Consider the following 12,483-nt stretch of genomic DNA (forward strand, 5'->3'; position numbering starts at 1 on the left):
AAGTCTACCAAAGCCAAATTTGAGGTAAGTTTGGCCTTTCAGGCCAAGCCACAAAACATTCTTTAGCTATGTCCACAGACTCAAAGGCAATACACAATTGTATGCAGAGCACATTGTAAATGGAGCCACCTATACTGAGCCAGAAGGCATAGCAAACCTCCTGGCTGATAAATTCAGCTCCAACTTCACCCCTTTCTCCTCCTCAACCTTCCCTCAGGAAATATCATCAAATATAACTCCCCCTACTATCACTAGGGAACAGGTTCTTAATGCACTCTCTAAGACGAAGAACACTGTATCAATGGGCCCAGACAATATCCGAGGATGTCTTCTAAATACCATGAAACATGACCTATCAGGGCCTCTGGAATTACTATTTAACTTTAGCCTCCAAACAGGTTTTGTGACTCATGAATGAAGAAAGGCAACAGTCATCCCTCTGCACAAAGGTGGGCCATCAATATACTCTGGAAACTACAGACCCATAAGTCTCACTAGTCTTACATGTAAGGCCATAGAAAGAATTATCATGGAGATGATCAATAGAGACATTGTAAACCTCCAGATTCTGGAACCAACCCCATTTGGCTTCGTTAAGGGCAGATCATGCCTACTTAACCTGGTGGACTTCTTTGAGGAGGTCACCAAAGGAATGGATGTGGGCAAAATCATTAACACTGCCTACCTTGACCTGGCTAAGGCATTTGACACAATACTCTACTTGGGCAATGCTGACAAACTCAAGAGGTTATGTACAAACCTGTATGCCACCCGGTGGATAGCCAACTAGCTCACAGACAGGACCCAGGAAGTTAGAATTGGGGAGTCCAATCTACAAAGAGGCCAGTCACAAGTGGAGTCCCTCAGGGATCAGTCCTTGGACAGCTCCTTTTTGGCATTTACTTCTCAGGCCAATGTCAGTGGTCTCTGGCTGACTAAATTTGCATATGATTGCAAATTAGGAGCTGTTCATTGAATCTAACACTGACACAAATGTTCTCCAGGAGGGGCTGACACAGACAAACAACTGGTGTCAGAGCCATGGACAAAAACTAAATGCCAAGAAATGCATAATAGTATCGTTTGGGAAGTCATTCATCTCTGGTAACTGTCATATTGACAACATACCCCTTAGAATTGACCCAGTAGTCAGGGACTTAGGGACACACATAGATAGTAATCTAACCTTTGACCACCATGTGTCTACAGTGGTGAGGAAATCATTCTATATTGCACAACTTATAAACAAACGTATGGCATCTAAGTCCAAGGAAGTCATTGTTCCAATGTATTTGGCATTCATCAGACCTATCATTGAGTACAATTCTCCCTTTGGTATGTACCTAACCAGGCATATCCAACAACTGCAACATCCACAGAGGTTCCTCACTAAAATAATACAGGACGTAAGTAAAATGTCCTATGCAGACCGCCTCAAGGCCCTGTCCCTGTATTCTGTCTCCTACAGGCTTCTAAGGGGAGGTCTATGCCTGGCATAAAGTGCATTGTCAGACCTCACTCTGATGGTCCTTCTGCATATCCACAAAACAAACAGCGCCAGAATTACCCATTCTAAAGACTTAAACTTTGTCTGTTTATATAAACAGGTCTTGCTGGAGAGATAGGTATGTATCCCAGAGACTACCACGTCTATGGAACATGCTCCCCATCCATATGAAGCAGAGTTTCTCCATAACCCAATTCAAGTGCAATTTGGATAATTGGATGGGAAACCAGAAATTCATCCCTGGTTTGGCACTTGTGTCTATAATGGACACAAGTAACTTGTAAATGGCTCATCTCTCAAACCCCTGCTTACACTTATCAAGGGTATCAGACCTTTTCAGAGATTTGGGATGCATGGCTAGGTTTAAAAAGGCCCTTGTGGTCATTAGCCTAGTAAACACATATGAACCTATAAATGGATGTGCTGAGACCTATTCCTGACTGAAGTGTGATGGGTAAAGATATGACAGGAGCATGATGGGTAAGAGTTTGAGTGATGAGTCAGGAATACAAAAGGTAAAAGAGTCACCTGCATGAGAAGTAAAATATTGTGAGAAGAATGACATGCATACCTCTCAACCATGCCGAATTGCTCGTTTTTTACCAAGTTTTGGGGTTCAAATGAAGGGGTGCCAAGATTCCCGAGTGGCACCCCTTCATTTCCAATTTTTTCTATTTGTTTTTTAATTTTCGCAGCTTGTGCAGCTGACGTCATCATGTACGCGATGACGTCAGCTCCCTCTAAGATTCCAGCCTGCGCAATGACATCAGCACCCTCTACCAGCCTGTTGGAATTGAGCTAAAGGAGCTCACGTATTTCCGGCTGACTGTTTCAAATGTGAGCGGGAACAGTTTGGGACTAGCCACTGGCCTGCAGCAGCATGGAGAGCTTGTTTGGGACTGTTTTTCAAGTGCGAGATATGGTAAGTTTTTGTGTGTTAGAGACATATTATTTATTCAGAAATATAGTGTCATCTTACACACTGTTGGTTGTCTGTCAGGAAAGTGAATCTCAATGAGATTATAGGATTTAAGATTTTCAATTGTAAAGACTTCCGTGTTTTTCTGGTAACAACACAGCTTCTCATACACAGTACAAGTGAGATGATATAAGGCTACTAGTACAACTCAGCCTGAACCACAGTGATCCATGTCCTTGGTAGAACATACCAAAGTCTGGTATATTAACCTTTTTTACTTTTGGTACTATCCGTATTTCAAAGAACAACAAATGCCTGTAGTTCCGGAACTTTGCTGGAGGCACTATGGACAATAATGTAGATAAGTTTTAATTCTTTTGTTTCTGCCTATGGGGTGTCATTTGGGGAAGAAAGCATACTGTTTGGACATGTGGTATTACCTGATTTTGGTAAATTCTTTTTTCAGGATAAAGGGGGGTCCCATACAAGGGCTTGGAGTTTGGTATTTGTCACCTGCTAAACTTAATGCATGTGTAAGTGATATTTGATACAAGTCTTTATCTTGCCTATATATACATAGATCTCTCTCTGTATAGATAGATAGATTGATATAGATAAAGATATAGCTATAGATATAGACATGTAGGTTTATCCATGTTTGGCCCTGCTTGACGTGAGAGATTTATGCCTTTAAGTGCTTTTAAGGGCAGCAAGAAGTTTTAAGTGTGCCTGATATGAATCCATGTCTGAGAAAAACAGTGACAAGACTGGTGAGAAATACATACCTCGTGTGGCACACAAACATTGTGGCTTAACACTCTAAGGTAGACCATTTGTAATACGCCATACCAGATGGATTGCATGATGGCATCATGCTGTAACAGAATGGGCTTACACCATGATTATACCATGTCTCAAGCAGACTACCCTCTAAAACTATTGTGGCATGTAAACAGAAAGGCATTTTGGCTTATCACACTGCCTATCCATCTAAGACATTATTTTTAGGGCTTCGTTTACAAATTGCTTATTTGTCTGGCTAGTAACAGCAGTCTCAGTTCTTATATTTAATTACTGGCTAAACAGAAATGGATGTGCACAGCAAACAAGCTAGTATATGGATGCTAGATATTTTTAATAGTGAGTATTTAAGTATGCAATGAATGTGAGACTGGAACACCTGATTGATTTATATTAACCTATTGTGGAATTAGTTATTTTGGAAAAAAATAATTTTGTTTCAAGAGTAGCTGTGTGTGTGTGTGTGTGTGTGTGTGTGTGTGTGTGTGTGTGTGTGTGTGTGTGTGTGTGTGTGTGTGTTTCTTACTTTACAGTAAGCACTTATATTTTGTGTTAGAACTATCTGCATATGCTTTTCATTTATTTGGTCTAAGCAGTGCTGCTTATGCCAAATCGGTTTGTGACTTTGTGTTGTTCGTAGCACAACAGGTAGAATGCTTGCTTTTTGATGCAGAAGGCTGTGGGTTCTACTGCTTTTCATTTATGACAGCCAGGGTGTGTGTGTGTGTGTGTGTGTGTGTGTGTGTGTGTGTGTGTGTGTGTGTGTGTGTGTGTAAACATTTATGATGGAAATGTTCTGACTTGGGCAGTTTTGTCATTATTGCTTCATGCATTTTGTTTCATTGCATACTGGAAAAATAATTTAAAATGCGCTCTAAGTTTTAAGTGTGCTGTGTTATACAAGGAATATAATTTAATAAAGTCAGAAAGGTGTATCAAAGAACACATGTATGTTTCTTGTTTTGTGTGCAAGGGGCCTATGATTCGAAAACAGCCCAAAGGTAATCTTTATCCACCACCGGCCAGATGCATTTTCTTTGGATGTGGTGTGGGTTTCAATGAATGTGAAGTTTTAATGCCAAGTCTATTTTCATTGTGAGACAGTATTACTTTGTTTAGTAGATATCTGTTAGTGTTTTGTGCATTGTGCTACAAAATGTAAGAATAAATCCAAATAATCATTGTATAAGTAAAGCAGTATGCACACATTAGTGTTTATGGTAAATGTGGTGAAATCGCCAGGTAATGGGACATTGGAATGGCTGCAGGGGGTCAGTGGTGCCATATTTTGGTTGTCTGTTCTTCAGTTTGCATTTGAAAATTGATACCCCACAATTCCATTGGAGTGGGTGGGGTTATGTAATTATGTATGCAAATTAGATGTTAATCAGTGTACAGATTTGTACCTATTTTTCATGGGCGTTGTCCAGATTTTTGATGTTTCCAGGTTGAAAGGTATGATGACAAGCATATAAAGAAGCATCATCTTATCTCATCTCAACTTTTAAAATATTGTGTTTCACTAAGCACTGTACAAAAATAATGAGAAAGTAGCAATCACCTTAGTGGCAAAAATAAAATTAAAATTTTATCTGAATCAGGAGTAAAATAGCAGAAGGAGTGGTATAAACATGACAAATAAGACATGTACAGGAGTATGACATCTAAAGTAGTGACAGAAACTCAACAGATACAGGGGTTACAGGAGTGCAACAGATAAAGGCGATATCAGCACCATGGTAAAAAAGAATGTCAGTAGTTTGATAAGTTAAGAAATACCCGGAGCATGGAAAGCAATGGAACATTAGCAGCATGATAGGGAAAGGAGAATCCAAAGCATGTAAAGCACTGTAAAGACCATAGTACTCAAGGGAGCATTGAGCACATGACAGGTGAAGGAGTGCACAGAGCACAGTAAGCAAGGGAGCATTGAGCACATGACAGGTGAAGGAGTGCACAGAGCACAGTTAGCAAGTCAGTAGAACATAGGAATCCAAATCTACAGCAAACTTTCACTGTCCGGGATTTGGTGTGATGTGTATTCCACATGTGGATGGTGATGTGAGCCCCAGAAGGAGGATTTTAAAATTATATCACCATGATACTGATTGCTTGTGCTAGTAAAGCAAGTCCTAAGATGCAAAAAATAATCACTTTAATTAGTTAAAACTAAAAATAAAAATCCAGTAAGTGCTTTCATCTTAGAATATTTTTCATAAAGACTTCACCAGAACCATCTTGTTGCAATCTACTATTTCCTCTTCTAAAAGAATGAGTTATATGACATAAAATCAGCTGATACTAGGCGTAGTTAAATGTCCTTCAAAGCTTTTTAAAAGTATAAGAGTTAAATGCCAAAAAAAATAATTAATTTAAATACATTAAAAGATATATAAATGAAAATAGTATGTAATACAAGCCTGTTGGTTGTTAAATTTTTACAAAAACAGGATAATTTATGGGAATATGCATGTCAAAAACATATGCATTTAAAAGTAGAGAAAACGTGTATTTGTTAGCTTGATAGATAATTATTCAATACACATAGGTTACAGTTTTGCAGCTCTTAATCTAAGACAGATAGTAATTGAAATGTGTTCATTTAATCACAATGGATTAAGAGCATTTACAAGCAATTACCAATGCTGTTCTCTGTAAGTTAGCTTCTTATCCCAGTTACCTCATCTAAGAGACTTTTCACATTTGCCTGTTACAAAAATATATATTTTTAAACTAACACACTGGGTGGAATGTTTGTAAAGGATTATTCTAGCTTTCTTATTTTTAATTTCATATGAATGATGATAAATTATCTGTCACAGCAGTTTCTCCATTTTGCCTATTACAAATGCACCACAGGACAGGCAGCTAGCTAAATATACCATCCTTGCACTTCTATAAGAACAAGGACCTGGGAATCTTATGGTCCTATCATGATTGCTTACTGTTAACTATGGTCCTCCATGGATATATTTACAATACTTGCAGGCCACCACACATTTTATCATTTTGAGGTATTCTCAAAAATCCTTTTAATATTGTTGCCTCTTCTTTTTTTACTCAAATAATTTTATTTTTCTATTAATACAGTAATGAAGTGATACATTTTTATAACACAAACAAATAATCAAAATGACATACAAAAACTATATACAATATATACATCGGCCTGAAAAAGAATACAAAGAAATTAAAGGAGCACTAGTTAATAATCTCTAACTAATTAAATAAATAACATAAATGATAACACATAATCCAGATTTGTTAGTGAGAGGTAGCAACCATTTAAGAGTTTCAACAAAGGAAATTACTTTCTTCTAAAGATTGTTGGCAAAAAGCTTGGGGTAAATCCTGAATTCTTTGATCTTAGTTTCCTTAAGTGCCATTTCTATCAGTAGAGATAAGAAGTCTAACAAAAGTGGAGAAGCACTGGAGTTCCATTTCCTAGTGATACATTTTCTAACAATTGCAACTATTGGCCATAGTAAAAACAAGTTATCTTTTTTTCAAAGGATAACCATCATTAATGTTGAATAAAACTAAGGATTTGGTTAGCAGAAATAAGTCCGAAAACAGAGCTTTTAAAAAAATATCTGTGTCACTCCAAAATTGTTTTAACTTTGGGAAATCATAAAAAATACATGACCAGTGTGCATCTCCAACAAGAACAAGAAATAATATTTGATTTACCAAATTTAGCTGTCTTGTCTGGTGTAAAGAAAGCACTTTGTAAAAATGTCTATGTAAATATACTCCAGTATTGGGATCAGGAAGTCAGCTTGACTGAAGACAAAATGTTGGATTTATTTTCTTGAGATAAAAAAGGGAAATGAACCAAAGTAATATGATGCCAAAATGTGTGGCATGGTTTCCTTTTATAGTCTATTAAAATTTTATATAATTTTGAAATAATGTTGTCAATATTAGACTTATTGTATAAAATATCATATAAATAAGATATTAATTTAGGTTTATCTTTGAAGGGGGAATTACCAATTAGTTTCCAGAGGTCCTGAGAGTAAATTAATATACTTTGTAAGAGTAACCAATCTTGGGCTATCAAGTGAAAGTATTTCATTATATGTTGGATATCTAATACTTTGTAATCTTTAATGTAGTGTTGCCAACAAGTAAAATGTTTGGCTTCCCATGAAATGAAGGTGTTTTTATGAATTTATATCTCTTTCAGAAGTTTTAAAATGAGTTTCTTGGAGAAAGACCATTTGTGCTTTATTAATGTTCAGATATCTTATCAAGTCTGATCTTTTCCTTGGATTATTTAAACCGTTCATGTTTTAAAGATAGTAAAGTTAATTCCATAGATGTATATAAAGGAATTTATATGGTTACTATTAGTATTTAATACTGATTCCCTGTAACTCTCACCTTCACATGGTGATAAATGATAACCTAAAAAATAAAAAAATACAAACAATATAGAGCTTTTTATACTTAGGAGATTAAAGATTTCTGTTTCAGGCCTAGAAAGAAAAAATCTCAAAAGGTAAAGTATAGAACATATTATCAACTAGAATATAAAAATTCAATATCAAACATGGAATTATCAAAATTCCTAGCCTAATAGATAAAGAGAGATCTATCAGACTACACTCTATAACCGACCAAACTATGCCAAAATGAGCTCTACAAATGCTACATGCATAAGGGAGACAAGGTTTAAATAAATAAATACATTAGAACAGAAAGAAAGTGCTCAATCAAAACAAATGAGAAATTGTCAAATATTAAAAGTTAATATAGCCAGAGTAAAGAAAACCTGACCCTGAGTCATAGTGAGATAGAATTATAAACATCCATTATTAACATTCCAAAACAAATGTCTAGGAATAGTGTATGAATAGTTTGAATATTGATTGTATTGCAAGATATGTTAGATATGGCTAACATCACCAAATATTTAATCAAATAAGAAAAGTATTTATAATAACCACCCGCAGAATAACTTTACAGTTTTTAATGTCATCAATTATATAGTAGATGATTATCTTCTGTGCTTTATTCATTAACCACTTTAAAAATATATCAACATTATTACTACAGAAAAGGGGAACAGGGGGAAATGGCATATTAAATAATTTGAATGAAGTTCTTAAACAATCATAAAGAAACCACAGGAAAGAGATACCAAAAATGACACAGTACTAAATAGCAGGCACAACATGAGAAAATAAATATCATTTTCCTTTTCACTTGCCGCTCCTTCTTACCCCCCACCTCTCCCTCCCATCTCTTTCTTTTTCCCCCTTTCCTATCTTTCCTCTTTCAATTTCCTTTCATTCTTCTTTTCACTTCACTCCGCCATACTCTTTTAAGGCATCACAATATTCAGATTTTGCAAATTCTACAATAACACAAGTCAGAATACCTTGAGCAAACTTGACAAATATAAAAAGTTATTAATTACAAGCCCAATTAAATTTTCACTATATAAAAAACTACTGCGTGTATACTGTCTGTATGTACACATAGAGTATAAAGCTTGGTAAGCTTCACCTTTAAAAGAGGTCATATTACTTTTCTAAAATGGGATTTTCATGCTCAAATAAAGAAAATTCTTAACTTACAATTAACACAGAGGCAAACAATGTTTACATAGTAGAAATCCTCTGTCTATTGCCTCTCCTCAAGGAAGAAAGATAAAGATAAACTGAACATACTTCTAAAAAGCAACATTATTATACATTGTAGCTAATCAGAAAAAATTAAATAAAACTTGCTAAAAGTACATATTATAATACCCAATACCACAAAACACCAGGTTTATAACACATAGTTTGAAAATGAGGTTAATAAAATTGCAATCAAATATGTCGTTTATATAATAAATATATAACAAATTGAGACAATATATTGATCTTTTCTCCATATGGAGCAATTACAATGTGGGTGTATGTCATTGACACACAAAAACTCTGGGAAATGGAATAGAATTTTCCTGTTTTATTACTTCCCTTTTTCTCTTTTTTCATTGAACTAAATAAAAGCCAAGAAAGTCCTGTTACTTCTTAGCAGGTAGTAATAAGCAATAGAAGACATCCCAAACAATGAAATAACAACTCAATTTCACAATTAATGCTGCTAGATCCTTGTATTCGATAGAGTCAGTGACATCCCAAACAATGAAATAACAACTCAGTTTCACAATTAATGCTGCTAGATCCTTGTATTCGATAGAGTCAGTTTACACATACACATACTGTGTTTACTATAGTGATGAGTGTTACATACAACTAATAGGTTATTTAATGAAAGTAAACACAGTTCATTCATCTATTATATGATAAAAATAGACTCGTAATAGTACCATTATATTTCTGCAAAATAAGCAACATGGAAAGCAAGGGACAAATCAGTTAGCACAGAAGCCCCCCAAAAGTGACAATAGCTCTAATTTGATCCACACAGAAAAACAGTCTTTATCTGCCCTATATTAATATGAAATAGACTTATGCAACCTAATATCCATGACTAGAAAAAATGATTGCTGACTATATTCTAGTAGTAAAGTCTCTTCACAGGCTATATGCAACTCTGAGATCTCAGAAATATAACATTATATTAACTATTCCCACTTTAGATCTATCCTTATCACATTTAAAATAAGAAGCTGCTAACAGTATCATAAATGAACATATCTGCTTGATATAATAAACAAAATCTATAATTTACCTGCAAGAAAGTATAGATGTTTTCTACCGCATAGTGTGAATAGCCAATTATTTGCATTGGAAACAATGTATATAAATGTAATATTTAAGCAAACAGTACTAACTGCTCTACCGGCAGCTGCAGGCAAATGATACCATCAAAAACAGCAAATCAAATAAAAAAAAATATCACAAACTATTAACACAGTCCCAGAACTTCACTGGCATGAATACAGAGCTGCTAAGGGAAAATAAACCAGTACAGACTATCTAACACAGGAAGCACATCAGGATCGCTCCCACTGCTTCTAGATGATCGTAGCTGTGAATGATTGAATGACAAGCCCCACAGATATACTCAGAGGAACTAGGCACTGCAACAGCTCACGAATTAACACAAGATGAGAAAAGGCTTTACTTCAACCTCTGAGGTGAGCAACCAAAAGAAAAAAAGGGTGTGACAATTGACACTATGAGGGGGATTAGCATTAAGAGACAAACACATAGCACAAAGACCCATAACTGTTAATCTGTAGTGACACCTAAAGATAGTACAAATAAACAGACCAACTGCAAACAAAAGTCATGTTTTGATAAATGATGTGACACAGTACAACAGCATCATTTTCATGAATTGTAAAAGTAGAAAGAAAACTAATAACGTTTAAAAAAAAAAATGCAATTTAGAAGACAAAGCTGTATCAGGACTTAATTCACTACGATATTTGGCCAAGTCGCTAAGCTGTTCATTTGTATAGAAAAAGTAGCAAAAGTTACCTGGGGAAGCAAGATGTGAAAATTCTGTATGTGCTGTCTGCTAATATTAATTATCCCTTCAAACTGTACAACTTGGATATTGAATAAACAAAGAATACTTGTGTTTATTTGGGAACGATAAAAGGAAATTTTGATTTGAGGTTATATGAAACAAATCATTATTGCATTCGTGAGATAAGAGTCATTTGGATGTTGATGCTTTGAGAGAGTTGGTATTGTTAACAGCAGTAGATTCAGTTTTTTGTTTCTTTGTTTTTAAATCAATTCAAGAATTCTTATCCAAAGATCTTTTCAATGAAGAGGATGACCAATCCATGTCTTCTGGGATGGAAATTATGTTATTGTTTTTGATGTAAGAAGAAACTTCCTCTACATTACTGAAGATTCTTACTTCTTTGGACAGGTGGATTTTAATTTTGGCTGGATAAATGATGTGATATTATTTTAACAGTTTAACAAGAAGCCAGCATTTCTTTCTCATCTCCAAAACTTTAGTGGAATAATCATTATCAAATCTGATTTGATTTTGTTTAAACTTCAGAGGGGCTTTTCTCCAGGTAGTTTTGAGTACAAGTTCTTTATCTGCGTAAGATAGAAATTTTATTAGTATGGATCTTGGTGGTGATGAGGATAACATTGTTGCTTGCTTCACTACAGCTCAATGAGCTCTTTCTATACCGTAAGAGAAACCCTCTTTTAAGTCCAAACTCTCAGGAATCCAGGAATTTAAAAAGGAAATAATGTCCTCACCTTCAGATTTTTCAGGAAGACCAAAAATTCTAATATTGTATCTTCTTTCTCTATTTTCTAAGTCAACTGTTTTATTAAGGAGCCAAGTGTTTTGTTTAAGGAGAAAGTTAGTTTATGATCCTTCCTCTTTAATTCTTCCATCAATATCATTTAAGGAAGTTTTAATGTCTGATATTTTAGTTTGATGTTGCTAGTTCTTAAAGACATCAATTTGTTTTAGACAATTCTCTCTAAGGTTTTCCGGGTTTTCTTGAAATCCATCCATTTTCAAAGATAATTCTTGTAGAGTAGAGGTCACCAGCTGCAGGTCTGTCATCAGGAATGTATCTGAATGGGAATGCGTGGAGCTATTCATTTTCAATTGATGAAGTAGTCTCTGATTAAATCTGACAGGTACATTTTTAAATAAATCCACAAAAACTAGAAAAAAATAAAGGCGATACTGTTAATTAATAAGATTTGATAAGTTTTGTTACAAAATCCTAATTATTTTCCTGTTTTTTAGAATAGTTTTGTAGAGCTCTAAAAATCTGCTGCTTTCAGTTGGCCATCTTGGTTCTTCCCCCTGTTGCCTCTTCTGTATGTGATGGCTGGTGTTGGACCCAATGTGATGGTGTATGCATTTTGGGAGTTGGTGGTTTTCCATGTTCTTTTAATAATATCTAACATATTCATGGAAATTTTGTTACATAAACTGGATATGACCCTCACTTTAAATAAATCCACTACATTTTTTATGCCACTTTTTTTTTAACTTTGGTCAGGTACTAGTAATTTATTAAATAAAATTTTTAAATGTTTGGGAATAGTTATTGACATCCGATTACTGGAAGAGAATATACTGTAAGTGTAATAGTTATATAGATTATAACACAAGAAATGTTGTTTACCTTGCTCAGTGTAAGTTATGCCCTTGTTTTTATGTAGGCAAAACAAGTTGCCCTTTTAAGACACATATTTTAAAGCACTTAAATGACATTAGGCTGAAGAAAAAAGAGAATGCCTTAGCACATCATATTTTAAAATTTCCTGGGCATAATTTCCATTTTATGCCACTTGAA

General features: G+C 34.9%; 1 protein-coding gene across 1 annotated transcript in view; it reads right to left on the reverse strand.

Annotated features, from left to right (window-relative positions):
- Positions 1–12,483, reverse strand: part of SAG (S-antigen visual arrestin) — a 156,992-nt gene that overhangs the window by 23,956 nt on the left and 120,553 nt on the right. The gene's annotated exons all lie outside the window — the stretch shown is intronic.

The sequence above is a fragment of the Protopterus annectens genome, chromosome 4.part1 (genome assembly GCF_019279795.1).
Source record: "Protopterus annectens isolate FY-2018-M chromosome 4.part1, PAN1.0, whole genome shotgun sequence".
Lineage (NCBI taxonomy): Eukaryota > Metazoa > Chordata > Ceratodontiformes > Protopteridae > Protopterus > Protopterus annectens.